We start from the raw sequence: 15,663 nt of genomic DNA on the forward strand, positions 1-15,663 counted from the left end.
CATCTGTGATGGTACATTGTGCCAAGATGATCAGCCTCATAACCAAGTTTTCTAGTATTGGAGATGCGATGGACCATGAACTAAGTGAAAACTTACTTCTACAGTCCCTCCTTGAGAGCTACTCACAGTTCATCATGAACTATCATATGAGTGGCTTGCAAACCTCTCTTGTAGAGCTTGCACATATGCTCGAGTCAGTCGAGCCCAGTATAAAAGAAAATGAGGAAATGTTGGCCCTTGCTATTGAAGGATCGAGAAAAAGGAAAGGGGTCGCTCCCGATCCAAACCATCCTGATAAATGCATGGGGGCTGTGCTCACCGAAACAAATGGAAAGGAACCAAAGAAGCCCAAAGGAAAGTGTCACTATTGTGGTGATTACGGGCATTGGAGGAGAAACTGTCTGGAGTACCTAACCTTCCACAAGAAGGCAAATGACGGTGCTTCAGCGTCTGGTATGTTCTATATTGAAATAAATACGGTTTCATTGTCTGAATCTTGGGTACTTGATACCGGATGTGGATCTCATATTTGTACAAATATGCAGGAGCTAAAACAGACTAAGGAACTAAAGAAAGGAAGCATAAACTTGCGAGTGGGAAATGGAGCAAGAGTTGCCGCCCTCGCAATTGGAGATTATGTTTTACTTTTGCCCTCTGGGCTTGTAATAGAATTAAGGAATTGTTTATACGTTCCTGAGATGTCTCGTAACATTATTTCTATTAGCCGTCTCGTTGACGACGGTTTTCATATTTCAATAAAGAACAATAGTTGCAATTTTTATAAAGATTCGATCTTTTATTTTTCAGGAATATCACAAAATGGGATTTATGTGTTAGATGATAAAACTCCTGTTTTTGCAATTGATACCAAAAGACATAAGCTAGATAATTCAACTTACTTGTGGCATTGTCGTTTAGGCCATATAAACAAGAGACGCATGCTAAAGCTACATTCAGATGGGCTTATAGATCCAATCGATTCTGAATCATTGGAAACATGCGAATCATGTTTAAAAGGTAAAATGACAAAGACACCCTTTAGCAATAAAGGTGAGCGTGTATCATACACTCTAGGACTCATTCATTCAGATGTATGTGGCCCTATGTCAGTCCAAGCAAGAGGAGGATTCAGATACTTCATTAGCTTCATAGATGACCATACTCGCTATGGTTATATCTACTTGATGAGGCACAAATCAGAAGCTTTTGACAAGTTCAAATGCTTCAAGAATGAAGTGGAAAATCAATTAGGAAAGAAAATAAAGACACTTCGATCTGATCGAGGTGGCGAATATCTTTCTGATGATTTTCTGAATTATCTAACTGAATGTGGGATATGCTCACAATGGACACCTCCCTATACACCACAACACAATGGTGTATCCGAGAGGAGAAACCGTACCATATTAGATATGGTACGATCCATGATGAGCATGGCCTTACTTCCAAAGACGTTCTGGGGCTATGCCTTAGAAACTGCCCTCTTCACCCTGAATCGAGTACCAACTAAATCCGCTAGTTCCACGCCATATGAATTGTTCATTGGTAGGAAACTCGTGTTCTCTTTCATGAGAGTATGGGGTTGTTCAGCATATGTCAAACGCGTTGCGTCCGACAAATTAGATTCTAAATCTGATAAATGTTTCTTCATTGGATACCCTAAGGAAACTATGGGATATTACTTCTATCATCCATATGATCAGAAAGTGATCGTATCCAAACACGCAACCTTCTTAGAGAAAGAGTTTCTCGAAGAAACACAAAAGGGAAGCGTGATTGAACTCGATGAAGTTCAAGAGGAAGAAACACCGACTGAAACAACGGAGGCGGTCGAGGTACCCGAAGAAGTCCCATTAGATGAGACTCTAGTGGCACCTATTCGTAGATCACGAAGAGTTCGTGAACTCCCAGTTAGATATGGTTTTCTAGTGGGAGATGATGACGAGGTTCCCATGTTAGACGACGAACCCGAAAACTACGAAGAGGCTCTTACTAGTCCAGATTCTAAAGCATGGCTTGAAGCCATGGATTCTGAAATGGATTCCATGTATACTAACCAAGTTTGGACTTTGGTTGATCCACCCGAAGGGATAAAACCCATTGGGTGCAGATGGATCTTCAAAAAGAAGACTGACATGGATGGAAAGGTTATCACCTACAAGGCTAGGTTGGTAGCGAAAGGATATCGTCAAAAACAAGGTGTTGATTATGACGAAACCTTCTCTCCCGTTGCTATGTCCAAATCAATCAGAATCATGCTTGCAATTGCCGCTCATTTTGATTATGAGATTTGGCAAATGGATGTGAAAACAGCTTTCCTAAACGAAAACCTGCTTGAGGATGTATACATGATGCAACCTGAAGGTTTCATATCAAAGGATGCAAATAAAGTTTGCAAACTTCAGAGATCCATTTATGGACTCAAGCAAGCATCTAGAAGCTGGAACAAGCGTTTTGACGAAACCATAAAACAATTTGGTTTCGAACAAAATTGCAAAGAAGCTTGCATTTACAAGAAAGCAAGTGGGAGCTCTATAGCATTTCTCATACTATATGTGGACGATATACTGTTAATGGGAAATGACATTGCTCTATTACAGTCAGTGAAAATATGGTTATCCGGTAACTTCTCAATGAAAGACCTCAGTGAAGCAGCCTATATACTTGGTATAAAGATCTATAGGGATAGATCGCGTAGACTGCTTGGTCTTTCACATGCTACATACATTGAAAAGGTGCTAAATCGGTTTAGAATGCTTGAATCGAAACGATGTAACTTACCCATGGTACATGGAGTAAAGTTAAACAATGATCAATGTCCTAAAACTGATGATGACAAACGACACATGGCTGTAGTCCCGTACGCCATCGCGATCGGTTCGATTATGTATGTTATGCTATGCACTAGACCCGACGTAGCGTTCGCGTTATCTGTAACGAGTCGTTACCAAGGGAATCCGGGAGACGAGCATTGGATTGCCGTCAAGAACATTCTTAAGTACTTGAGAAGAACTAAAGATATGTTTCTAGTGTACGGAGAAGGAGATCTGAAAATACAAGGATTTTCAGACGCTAGTCATCTCACAGATGAGAATGATTTTAAATCCCAATCAGGATACCTGTTTATCCTAAATGGGGGCGCGGTCAGTTGGAAAAGTTCCAAGCAGGGAAGCGTAGCTTTCTCTACGACCGAGTCAGAGTACATCGCTGCTGCGGAAGCAGCAAAGGAAGCAGTTTGGATTAGAAAGTTCATTACAGAACTAGGTGTGGTGCCTGACATTGTCAATCCCATTACTCTGTACTGTGATAACAATGGAGCCATTGCGCAAGCAAAGGAACCACGGTCTCATAATGCATCCAAGCGCTACCTAAAGCGATACCACATCATTAGAGAGATTGTGGCTAGAGGAGATGTGAGAATAGAAAGAGTACCTACAGAGGACAACGTTGCAGATCCGTTAACAAAGCCTTTAACCCAGAAAGTACATGATTGTCATTTAACTTCTACTGGGATAAGTTTTAGAAACAATTGGCTTTAGTCCAAGTGGGAGTATGTTGGGGTTTAGTGTCCTATAGTCAATTGTTGCGGGATACAAACTTATTGTAAATGAATTGTTCTTTATATCATTTGTTTTAATGAGATATATGTTTTATAACTATATAAAGGCAATCCCTTTTAAGCACTAAATAAAGTCTAATAAAAGGAAATCCGTAAGTTTGTTTAAAGTGATTATAAAGTGTTCATACAAGCATGAAGTGAGACAAAACTTTATAATAAACTAATAAACTTAAAACCACCCCAAGTCAAGTGATATATTTAGGATTGATATATCACAGTTGAGACTTGTATGTAACAATGTCTTCTGTCCGACAGAAAGCTGATCTCACAAGCTTCACATATATAGATATCTGGACAGTTACATAGATCCGGTGAAACATTGTTCATTAGGATTGGGGATCCGACTTGAGATAACAGGATGGGTAGATTCATCCTTGTCAACTGTTCATCTCATTGGTATTAATAGATATAACTAAGCCTCAGACTCAAATGAATGTTAATTGGTCATCCTGAATTACTGAATGTGAGACTTTGATCCTGTGGTCCCACGATCCTTAACAGAGATGACTCTGGGTGTGAACTGCAAAGGTTGGGTGTCACAGGAAGTAATTTCAGGGTAGTTATACATTGGATTGAGCTAATGCTGCATCGTCAGAGATTGACCAGGAGGATATGACAAAGATATGGCATATGAGACTTGGTCATATGGACGAAAGAGGGATGTAGATTCTATCAAAGGATGATCTTCTTGATGGTCATAAGGTCGTGAGTCTGGAGCTTTGTGAACACTTTGTCTTTGGGAAACTACATCGCAGCAAGTTTCCCAAAGCTATTCACATAACAAAAGACACACTTGATTACATCCACTCTGATTGTTGGGGTCCATCTCGAGTTGAGTCTTTGGGAGGTCACAGATATTTTATGTCTCTGATTGATGATTATTTAAGAATGACTTGGGTCATCATGATGAAGCATAAAAGTGAAGCTTTCAAGAATTTCAAGCAGTGGAAAGCATTGGTGGAAAACCAAACAGGAAAGAAGATAAAGAGGCTGCAAAATGATAATGGTCTGGAATTCTGTTTGTCTGAGTTTGATCAGTTCTGTAAGGATGAAGGGATTGCTCGGCATCACACAGTCAGGAATACATCGCAACAGAATGGTGTAGCTGAACGAATGAACTAGACATTACTAGAGAGGGTGAGGTGCATGCTCTCTAACGCTGCGTTAGAAAGAAGATTCTGGGCTGAAGCGGTGAACACATCATGTTATTTGATTAACCGCGGACCACACACTGGCATACAACTCAAGACGCCTATAGAAATGTGGTCAGGAAAGGTGGCTGATTACTCAAATTTGAAAGCTTTTGGGTGCACAGTTTACTATCATGTTAACGAGGCTAAGCTAGAGCTCAGAGCCAAGAAGGGAGTGTTCGTAGGCTATGGAGATGGAGTTAAAGGCTTCAGGATCTGGTCTCCATCAGAGAAAAGGGTCATTTTGAGCAGAAATGTAGTCTTTGACGAAAAATCTGTGCTTAGACCCATTGTGAAGCCTACAACTGCAACAGAAATTGATAGCATTGATAAACAGGTGGAGTTTCAGGTTATACAGAGTGAGAGTGGCTTGAAGGAACAAGAGTTAGAAGCAGAAATAGAGCTACCAGAATCTACACCATCAGTTTCTCAACCATCTGAAGCTACACATCGTAGCTTAGCTCAAGATCGACCAAGGAGGGTTGGAGTTAGGCCACCTAAGAGGTATGAGGACATGGTTGGCTATGCACTACAGGTTCCTGAAGAGGTGGACACTCGTGAACCATCAACTTACCAGGAAGCTGTTTCAGGTGCCGATTCTGAGAAATGGCTTTGCTGCTATGGGAGATGAGATGGAGTCCCTTCATAAGAATCAAACATGGGATTTAGTCATACCACCTCCAGGGAGAAAGATTATTACTTGCAAGTGGGTTCTCAAGATGAAGGAAGGGATATCACCTGCAGAGGGAGTCAAGTATAAGGCTAGAGTTGTTGCTAGATGTTTCAATCAAAGAGATGAAGTGGATTATAATGAGATATTCTCACCAGTAGTCAGACACACCTCTATTAGAGTGTTGCTAGCTATAGTTGCACATCAGGATTTGGAGCTTGAGCAACTTGATGTAAAGACAGCCTTTCTGCATGGAGATTTGGAGGAAGAGATCTACATGACCCAACCAGATGGTTTCCAGATTCCTGGAAAGGAGAATTATGTTTGCAAGTTGAAGAAGTCCTTGTATGGACTTAAGCAGTCTCCCAGGCAGTGGTATAAGAGGTTTGACAGCTACATGATGCAGCTGGGCTACACCAGGAGCCCATATGACTGTTGTGTCTATTACAATAAACTGGAAGATGAGTCTTTTATCTATCTAGTGTTGTATGTAGATGACATGTTGATAGCTGCAAGGAAGAAGCATGACATTCAGAAGTTGAAGGGTCTTCTCAGCGCCGAATTCGAGATGAAGGATTTGGGTGCAGCTTGGAAAATTCTGGGAATAGAAATTTACAGCGACAGAAGCAAAAGGAAACTTTTTCTGTCACAAAAGGGCTATATTCAGAAGATCTTGTCAAGATTCGGCATGTCTAACGCAAAGCCCATAGATACTCCTAGTGCTGCAAGTGCACATCTGACTGATTTTGCTACAGGTTGCTTCGCTCTAGGTTTGGGGAGGATTAACAAATCTTTGCTCGGGAAATTGGCATGGGGGATCATTCAATCAGACTGATTTTGCTACAGGTTGCTTCGCTCTAGGTTTCTAATTGCAGGAATTCCATGAGAGATGGTAACGAATTACTCGGTTTGGATTTCCATTAAAAGTGCTTTTTGCATCCTGACATCCGATTGCTTCTGGTGGATTGGAAGGCGTTCACAACTGAACTTCTGGAATAGCGCATGGATCAATCTGACTATTGCAACATGGGTTGGTATTCCGCTGAAGGAGCTGAAGTGATGTCTTGACAAGGTAGATGATTACATGCTCAATACTGGTTGGGAAAATCTACCCAATATGCCTCGCGACGTTGCTGATTGCGTAAGGCAGATCAGACGAGGACATGAGACAATAGACATCTGCATTTGGACCCCCTCAGTGACAGGTACCTTTACCACACTGTTTTATGAATGGCTTAGTCCACCTAGTAGCGTTCCGCCTTGGTGCAAATTTATTTAGAGAAAACAGATCCCGCCGTCCAGGTCGTTAACATGTTGGAGGGCTCTTCGCGGTGATCTTCCTACCCATGACATGCTCCGTATGAGAGGTATGAACATTGTCTCTCGGTGTTTTCTTTGTACGGCTGCCACTGAATCAATTGATCACGTCCTTGTCACTTGTCGTTTTGCGACTGAAATTTGGAGAGGAATTAGCTCCTTGTTTGGTCGACAGATCATGGCTACCAATCTTGTCGATCTGATTCAATGTGCCTCCACACAGCGGTTCAGCTCACAAGTAATGGTCCTTTGGTCCGCAGCCATTGTTAGCGCAATTAGGATCCTTTGGACGGCCAGAAACAAGCTCTGCTTTGAAGACCAACAACCTAGCATTTTCAGGTGTTTGCGAAAGCTTTGGCAATCTATTCGGGAAGTCGCGAGCTTCGGATTTGGCTCTGGCGGGAACTCAATGGTTGAAAAACAGCTGTTGAGTGAGCTTGGTATTAGGATTAGCTTTCGACATTCTCCTCGGATTATCCCGGTCTGCTGGCAACCTCCGCCGTTGGGATGGAGAAAAATCAACATTGGTGCTTCAGTGGTATACGCCTTCGATCCCACCTTCCCCTATGTCGATGAGCTTACAGCTGCGGTATACGCGATCAATATGGCAATAACGCGAGGATGGACCCAAATATGGCTTGAGAGTGACTCAACATACGTGGTTGGGATTATACGTGGTCGCACTAAGAGTGTCCCTTGGTCTCTTCAGCCGGATTGGTATTACTGCCTGCAACATCTCAGCTCGTCTGCTTTGGTTGATTCACACATTTACAGGGAAGGAAATAAGATTGCTGACTCACTGGCTAATTACGGTAGAACAACTGATGCTCCTGTTTTGTGGGATGAGCTCCCTAGTTTCTGACTTTCTGATTTATTTTGGAACCTTACGGGACGGCACAATTACCGTTTCGCTTAGGCAGCTTCATTTGTATTCTTTATTTATTATTTTCGTTTCTCTTTAATAAATTTGGCGCTGGCTTCGGGGGTTCTTCATGGGGTTCTGACCTAGTTGGGATGTCCTGAGTTCTCCTCTGTTAGTCCGCCTATCCTTATTCAAAAATAAACTAGTCACGGACAACGGTACCAAAAACTTGATAGGCTTAAATTGTATATGTCAATTAAGAGCAAGTTGATCGTATCATATCAAGTAGTAAAAGTTCTGAAGAAAAGTGTGGATCCCCAAGAGACTAGTACATAATGCCATATTCATATTTGAATTCTATATTATATAAGGATTAATTTAAATGTATTATGAAACCCAGGTGGATGTCGTCGTATTTACTGTCATTGATGTAGAGATTGACTAAACTAGATTCCATCAGGATTGAATAATGGAAGGATAAGACAATGAATATAGCAGGAGAAAAACGACGACAAAGAAAAAGCTGCGGAAGTGAAATATAGGAAGTTAAGTTTATGAAAGGCAGTTGCAAAAAACATTCTTACCTAAAAAAATATAAGCACTCTTATGGAGAATAGACAAACAACATATATATATATATAACAAATTTAGTTGTTAATATTTAATAAAAGAAATTAAACTATATTAATAACACCTTACAAATCTTTTTAAAAAAACACCTTAAAAATCTTTTAACATAATTAATATTTAGAATGTACAATCTAATTTTTTCGTGGGATTTTTTTTTTTGAAAAAGGTACAATCCAATATTTAAATAATTGTAAATCAAGGTTTTTCTTATGGTCAGGTTCTTTTATTATATAAGAATAAAATAGATTCGGATTTAAACCGTTACGAAGTAAATTTCTATTAATATATTATTTTGGAGGGCAAGTTTCAATCTTATATTAAAAAAATTAAGTTTGCTTATCCTTTTTTTATTCCATGTATATCCGAGGAAGGTGGTATCTAGTAACGATATCTTCGTCTTTTGCTCACCTAAAGCTTATGGTCAGTTGTGCCTGTGTATGAGAACAAGGGATGTCAACACTTAACTACTACCCATAGGTATGGTCAATCTCAAACTCTTACCCGTTTATTTTTTAATTATCCGTAATCGTCACATTTTCCTAATCGGTAACTTTTTTGCATCTCATACCCGTCACATTTAATTCGGGATACCCTTACCCGTTAATCAATAAATAAAACAAAAAATATTACAAATTCAACAAAGTATAAATTTAATAATCATCCAGCTAAAAGTTGAACAAATTGAACCTTAATCAATAAGAATAAATTATGTTTAATGATATCGTTCAATGGTTAAAAAACAAAAAGTTGAGGTTTGAATCTCACATCTTACATCTAAAAATCAATGATATTTTTTAATATATAAAAGATTTATAACGGATACCCTATGGGTATTCTCATATATGTCTCATACTAGTTTCATACACTTTTATATAGGATACGAATAGTCCTATTATAATCAGAACCTACAAACCCTATGAATATAAGTACGCGTGAAGTACACCGCCCAATCAGATACTACTATATGATGGTAACTTTCTATTTCAAGGTTTGATTCATAATAGGGATGGTAAGGGTACAGTACTTGCGAATAGTGTAAATCTTAAACCCTTATCCGTTTATTTTTTAATTACCTGTACCCGTCCTTTTACCTAGGGTATCCTTATCAGTTAATAATCAATAAATAAAACAAAAAATATTACAAATTTAACAAATTATAAATTTAATAAATTATCCATCTAAAAAGAGGGTGAGCCTTGACGCAACCGTAAAACGTTGTTGTCGTGTGACTGAAGGTCACGGGTAATGCACAAGACCCCTCTCCAGACCCTCGCTTAGCGGGGACGCATAATGCACCGGGCATCTAAAAATTTATAAAAATCCTAATCAATAAAAATAAAGTAATTTAGTGGTATCACTCAATGGTTAAAGAACAAAAGGACGATGTTGAAATATAACGTCATAACTGGTCTGATTCTTCTCACCTGGCCCTAAAAAAAATAAAAACATTTATCTTGAAATTGAAAATGAAAGATTCTCTGCTGTATTTCATATTTCTACCTTATAAGACAGTCTCAGCCTCCGTCTTTCTCCATCAGCTCATCCAAAAAACGTTTCTGGCTGTCAAACTCAGCCCTCTGCTTCTTCTTCTTCATCATTGGCGCTTTGTAAATTGTTCTCGAAGCGTCTCTCAGGAAGTTACACGGCAGTGTCTCTTCAACATTCTCCAATCTCTTCCCCTCCATCATTACAACCCACGGTACCCCCAAATGCAGCCAAATCAAACTTCCACAAAGAGTATCTCAACTCGCCGGAATCCACAGAGAGAGGATTTTTCCGTCGTTTCCTTCACCGGAGATCAATTAACCAGCTGCCTAAGTTCCTTTCCATGCCTGTCGGGGAGAAGCTGAAAGAGAGACTCAAAAGCATCACTGGAGATGGAATCCGGTTCGATGGACTAGTTCTTTCGACTCCGGCGAAGGAATCAGAGGCTATAGATCTAAATCATTTCAGAATATCGGTTGAAGAAGCCAGGAAAATCTTGAGGCTGTCTCAGATGGAGAAGCTGAAATTGAAGCTTAGGCAAATTCCTGAAAGCTCAATTCAATATCACGAGTTCATTCAGATCTGTGTTGAGGAGTGTGGAAACGAAATTGAAGGTGTTGAGTTTGCTAAGACGTTGGATCAGTGTGGAAATGTGATCGTTCTTGGGAGTATTGTGTTCCTTCGCCCGGAGCAGGTATAACTGGTTATTGTTTTGTTTCAATTTTTAATTTAGATGTTCTTAATTTTAACGGTGATATCAACCGGATTTTGTGATTCAATTAATCATATGAGTGCTGGTTCGGCCGGAGAAAGGCGGAAGAAGAAAATAAGTAGTCATGTATAATAGGTTCAACTTAGACATTTAATATTCGCCAAACAGAGCATAGTAGTTTGGATTCTGCACAGATATCTGTTTTAGAACCAGAAACTTAATGACAAATTTTTGGAAACTGACACATGCACAAGTGGATTTTTTTGGATAAAGATAAAATTTATTTTTTAAAACTAGATCAAAATAATATGTACTAATATTAGGAACTAGGCTTAATGCATCTTCACCATTAGGGATACGGTATCAAAATAGGCTTAAGGTTTTTACAAAATTATAAATTTAGGCTCCATGTACAAAATAACACCAAGATATACTTAACGTTTAAAAAAATGTACCAATTTAGATATTGATAGCAAAACGTGACCCGTTATTCATATTATTCAGTTAAGATCTTTCAATTGTATATGGAGAGAGAAGCCAGAACTTAATGGATTAATATGAATGGCATGTCACATTTCGTTATCGAGCCTAAATTGATACTCTCTTTTAAACATTAAACCTGCATTAGTATTATTTTGTACGTGAAACCTAAATTGATACTTCCACAAAAACTTTAAGTCTAGTTTAATACATTTTCCCTGGACTAATAGATTACTTAAAATAAGTTAACATTCAATTTTTCTGAGACTAAAAATATATTAAACTTAGAAACTAACATGTTTCAACAGAAAAGAGCCATCAATTATTAGAAACCATGTTAATTTGACCATAAAATGACAACATAAAAAACTAAATTATGTTTGAAATGTGTCTCTAATGACATGTTGTAGTTAATCCTTATCTCATGTCCAATAAAAGGCTGCAAGGGGTTTTCATGCAATCCTCTTAGGTGCACTTGACTCCCTCCTAACAAACAAACAAATATAAAATTATGCTGTTCTGATTAACCCCATTAAAACATTTTATTTTCTATGTTTGACAGGTGGCTAAATCAATTCAGAACATAATTACCCAATCAATAGTATATCCTGATGACTCAAAAAGAGAGCAATTGAAAGAAATGGAGCTGCAAAAGGCCATGATTGACAAAAAGGCTCGAGCCCAGGTTCGAGCAGAGCTATATTGTGGAAACTTATGGAAATTCATAATTTTGATCTTCGTAAATATAATGAACTCCGAAAATCTTTTTATCCGGACGAGGACTACAACTTTCATTACTCCCATTTTTATAAGCCTAGAAACGGAGTGTGAGCCCATTGATGGACATAATAATAATGTATCAAGTAATGAAAATATTAGAAAGACAAAAAAAAAATTGGTTATAGTTTACAAGTACATACAAATGTGGATGACAAGTTTTTCCATTTTAGTTGAAGGTTTTAGTCCACTTGGTGTGGTAGCAATATGTAAATGAATGCATTTTATGTAACATTAAAGAATAATAAATGAATACATATTATGTACATGTAATTATTAGGATGCGTTTATGAGTTCCTTTTTTAATAGCATTCTGTTACCATTAATGTTAAGCCCAAAATATACCTAAAATATCATCGATAATTACATCAATATTGCTACGAATTTATGCTATTTATAACTGTTTGGAAAGCTTTTACTCTCGAATATGTTTCTTTCTTGTAAGGTACGTAAATATTTGGTAAAATCCAAATAGGAACGAAAAGAGCTCAAAAACAGAATAAAAACCTTACAAAAGGAGTCAAAAACAACAAAGATCAATTACACCAAAACGAGCACAAAGACGAAGTCAGAAACAGAGAAAAATGCAAATTCTCAGCAGAGAATCCAAAATTCTCGGTAGAGAATTTGGGGCCGCGACAGGGAATTTCAAATTCTCAGTCGCGACACGCCCTTTCGTCCGAAGGCTGAAAAATCAATTCCCAATTCTCGGCAGAGAATTTCCATTCTCGGTAAGAGCAGAAATTCTGCCAAGCACAATAAACACATGTTAAAATCCAAGAAACGCGTTCATTCGGGTGGATAAAGACGTCCCTTCACAATGGACACGACTCTCCACAATGGACACGACACTTCAATCACGACTCTTCAACATCTATAAATAAAGAGTTGATTGAGAGTTGAAAGATGAATAATGAGAGAGTTAGATTTTTAAGATTAGTGCATGCAGAAACTCTGACTCAGAAATGAGTCAGAGATTAGATTTCATTTCTGTTCAAAGCAATATGCTGTACACACATTGTTTATTCAATAATAACAAGTTAGTAGCGTTTAGACATTGTTCCAGTTTAGTTTTCATTTTGGTAGTAGACCGACCCAGTCTCTATTACGAAGATTCAGCGAGAAGATTGAGTAGAGGATCCGCCCCGGAGCCTGACAAACTCTAACGAAACCCAAGGAAAGGATTGACAACCCGTTCACTTGCAAGTCGTCGAATGTTTCCATGCTCCATATTCTCTGTAAACTTGTATCAATTTATATTTCATCTAATAAAGTCTGTTTTATTCGATAGATTTTTATGCAGCACTTATGGTAACCAATCCACTAAAGTGACCGCTGGTGTTTTCATTAAAACGTATTTAATCCAAAATCTTTACAAGGAAACTTTGTTGAACACTTAGGCAAATTATTATCTCGAAAAAGTTTTAATTTGATTAAGGGCAACTATCCCGGAAGGGTTTTGTCATGTTCAAAGCCAATTAATTAGAGGTTCCGTCATTTATTTCATCTTTATAATTAGTATAAAGTTTAAAGTTGTTTTCTTTGCTTAATGCAAATAAATACATATGTTTACTTTTCTAAAAAGTACTAAACGTTACTATCTTGCAAATTCATTCTTAAAACATAGTATTTTCTAACGTTTTCATAATCTAATCTAACTCTCATTCTAACAAATTCAAAACCAAAACCGATTAAACAATTTTTCCATATTATAAACCTAAAAGTAACTGTAACCGATTATAAATTAGTTTTGTTCGAAAAACGTTCCCTGTGGGATCAATATCTCTTATTACTACAAGCGTATACCGTGCACTTGCGGAATCGCTCAACAAGTTTTTGGCGCCGTTGCCGGGGAACGCCAAATTTTTAACAAAAATTTATGTTTTTCGTGTTTTATTTCGAACCTTGGTTTATAATATATTTATGTATTTATTTATTTTTATAGTTTTTATATTGAGGATGGTCACTAGGACTAAATCCTCGTTGTTATCTAATGTTTGCAATTAGATGTTTGCAGATAAAAAAAATTCAAGTTTTTTCAAAGATAACCTGGAGAAGAGAAATCTAGCATGCAGATACATCATAGAAGAGAAAATTCTTAAAAAGCTTGTCAAGAACATAACAGATGGTTTTACCATAAAAAATTTTAATCTCTTCCCACACACATTTACCTCTTTCCTATACACTAAACCCTTCACCAACATATCAAATTTCTTTTGTTAAGAAATTTATTCATTTCCTACAAACCCAAATAATTTCCCTTTTTATAAACATCCCTAAACACCTACATCTATCTCTCTAAGAAATCACCATGGAAAATCTTCTCAGACAGATATATCAGAAGTAGGATGAAATTATCTTATTCACCATGAAGGAATTGTATACTTTTAATATAGTTTTGAAAGTTTCGGTTCATGTGCGTAGTTTTTTGTTCGAGGCCAGAACCAGAAGTTCGGCACTACAAAAAAAATGGCTTCTAATCAAGGGAGATATTCTCACTAAAAGTCCAAATATCCTCATTAAAGCATTTTTTTTAGAATAATTACTCTCATGTGGCCTTTCATTACTGGGTCCCTTACTAAAAATATTAACGAGAATAAAGTGTAATCCTCATTATAAAGTTACAATGATAATAATTTTATCCTTATTAAAATATTTTTTAATGATAAGAAATATTCTCAATAAAGTATCTGTAATGATTTAAAATATTCTAATTAAAATGTTTATAATGATAAAAAAATAATCTCATTAAAATGTCTAAAATGATTAAAATTCTTCTCATTGAAGTCTTTTAAGTGTTTATAATGATATTTCCCCTCACTAATAATATTATTTAAACTAAAATTGTTAATAATGAAATAAATTAAAACTTGGATTGAAGGGAGCTGTGATAGCATAAAATTTCTACATATGATGTCTCAATACTATTTCCCCAAAATCCGATTAAGTGGTGAGCAAAGTAGACATGGTGTTTACAGTTGACATATTTCAATAGCTCAGCCAGAGCATATAATTTCTAAAGTCACTGTGAAATAAGAATATCTAACCTGTTAGTAAGTTGCTCAAAACTACATAGAGCCAGAAATTCCAATGACACAGCCATCAAAGCATCATATGTAACATTAATAGACTCTAACATCAAAACATTAAGAGAAGGGCTTCCTTGGACAATCCAAAGAACACCACTAGCTTGGATAACTTCTGAATCCAGTGAAAAAGTTTCAAGAGATTTGCAATAAGAAACCAATGCTTCCATCAACATATCAGTTATTTTTACGCATGTTGCAATACCAGGAACTATAACAGCAAGAACACATAGAAAGGGAGTAAATATTAAGCAAATGATGGGGCAAACATAACACTAGATTTGGAGACTCTTGATTATGTCAGAACAATAATTTCATAATATCTCATCATCATCCTATAAGAAATTATGGTTATTTAGAATAGAATCTTCACATTTTGTTTAAATCCACGGACAATAAGGAAGAGTATACCCTTTTTGACCTGGTAATTTTTGAAGTTTCATCTATGGGTTAATTAAGCCCAAAACAAAGAAAGACATTATATCCAATAAAGAGTAAACTAAGTCTAAGTAGAGGCTTACATACAAGTCATAGTATTTAGTTTTTAGTAGTAGTAAATACAATACCATATCAGCTAAAAAGTTTCTTATCTTTGAGGCATCAAGAACCAGCAATATTATGTCCAAAGACTTGGCAGCAACAATAACCTGAAACGGAAAGGCGTGTTGATTCTACAATGACAAACAGCTAATTGGGCAAGAGGATATTCAGTTCAACAACTACTTATGAGATGAGAAGATTTATGCATGTTGTACCTGCCTCCCATGTCCCTTGCCTTCTGAAGCACCTTTAATTATTCCAAGTAGCTGAATTTTGACATAACCTTTTCCTACGA

At 37.2% G+C, this 15,663-nt stretch overlaps 1 pseudogene; it reads left to right on the forward strand.

Moving 5' to 3' along the window:
• The first annotated feature begins 6,974 nt into the window (after nt 1-6,974).
• On the forward strand, nt 6,975-11,844 carry LOC136222540 (uncharacterized; annotated as a pseudogene).
• Nucleotides 11,845-15,663: the final 3,819 nt, after the last annotated feature.

Source organism: Euphorbia lathyris, chromosome 3 (assembly GCF_963576675.1).
Source record: "Euphorbia lathyris chromosome 3, ddEupLath1.1, whole genome shotgun sequence".
Lineage (NCBI taxonomy): Eukaryota > Viridiplantae > Streptophyta > Magnoliopsida > Malpighiales > Euphorbiaceae > Euphorbia > Euphorbia lathyris.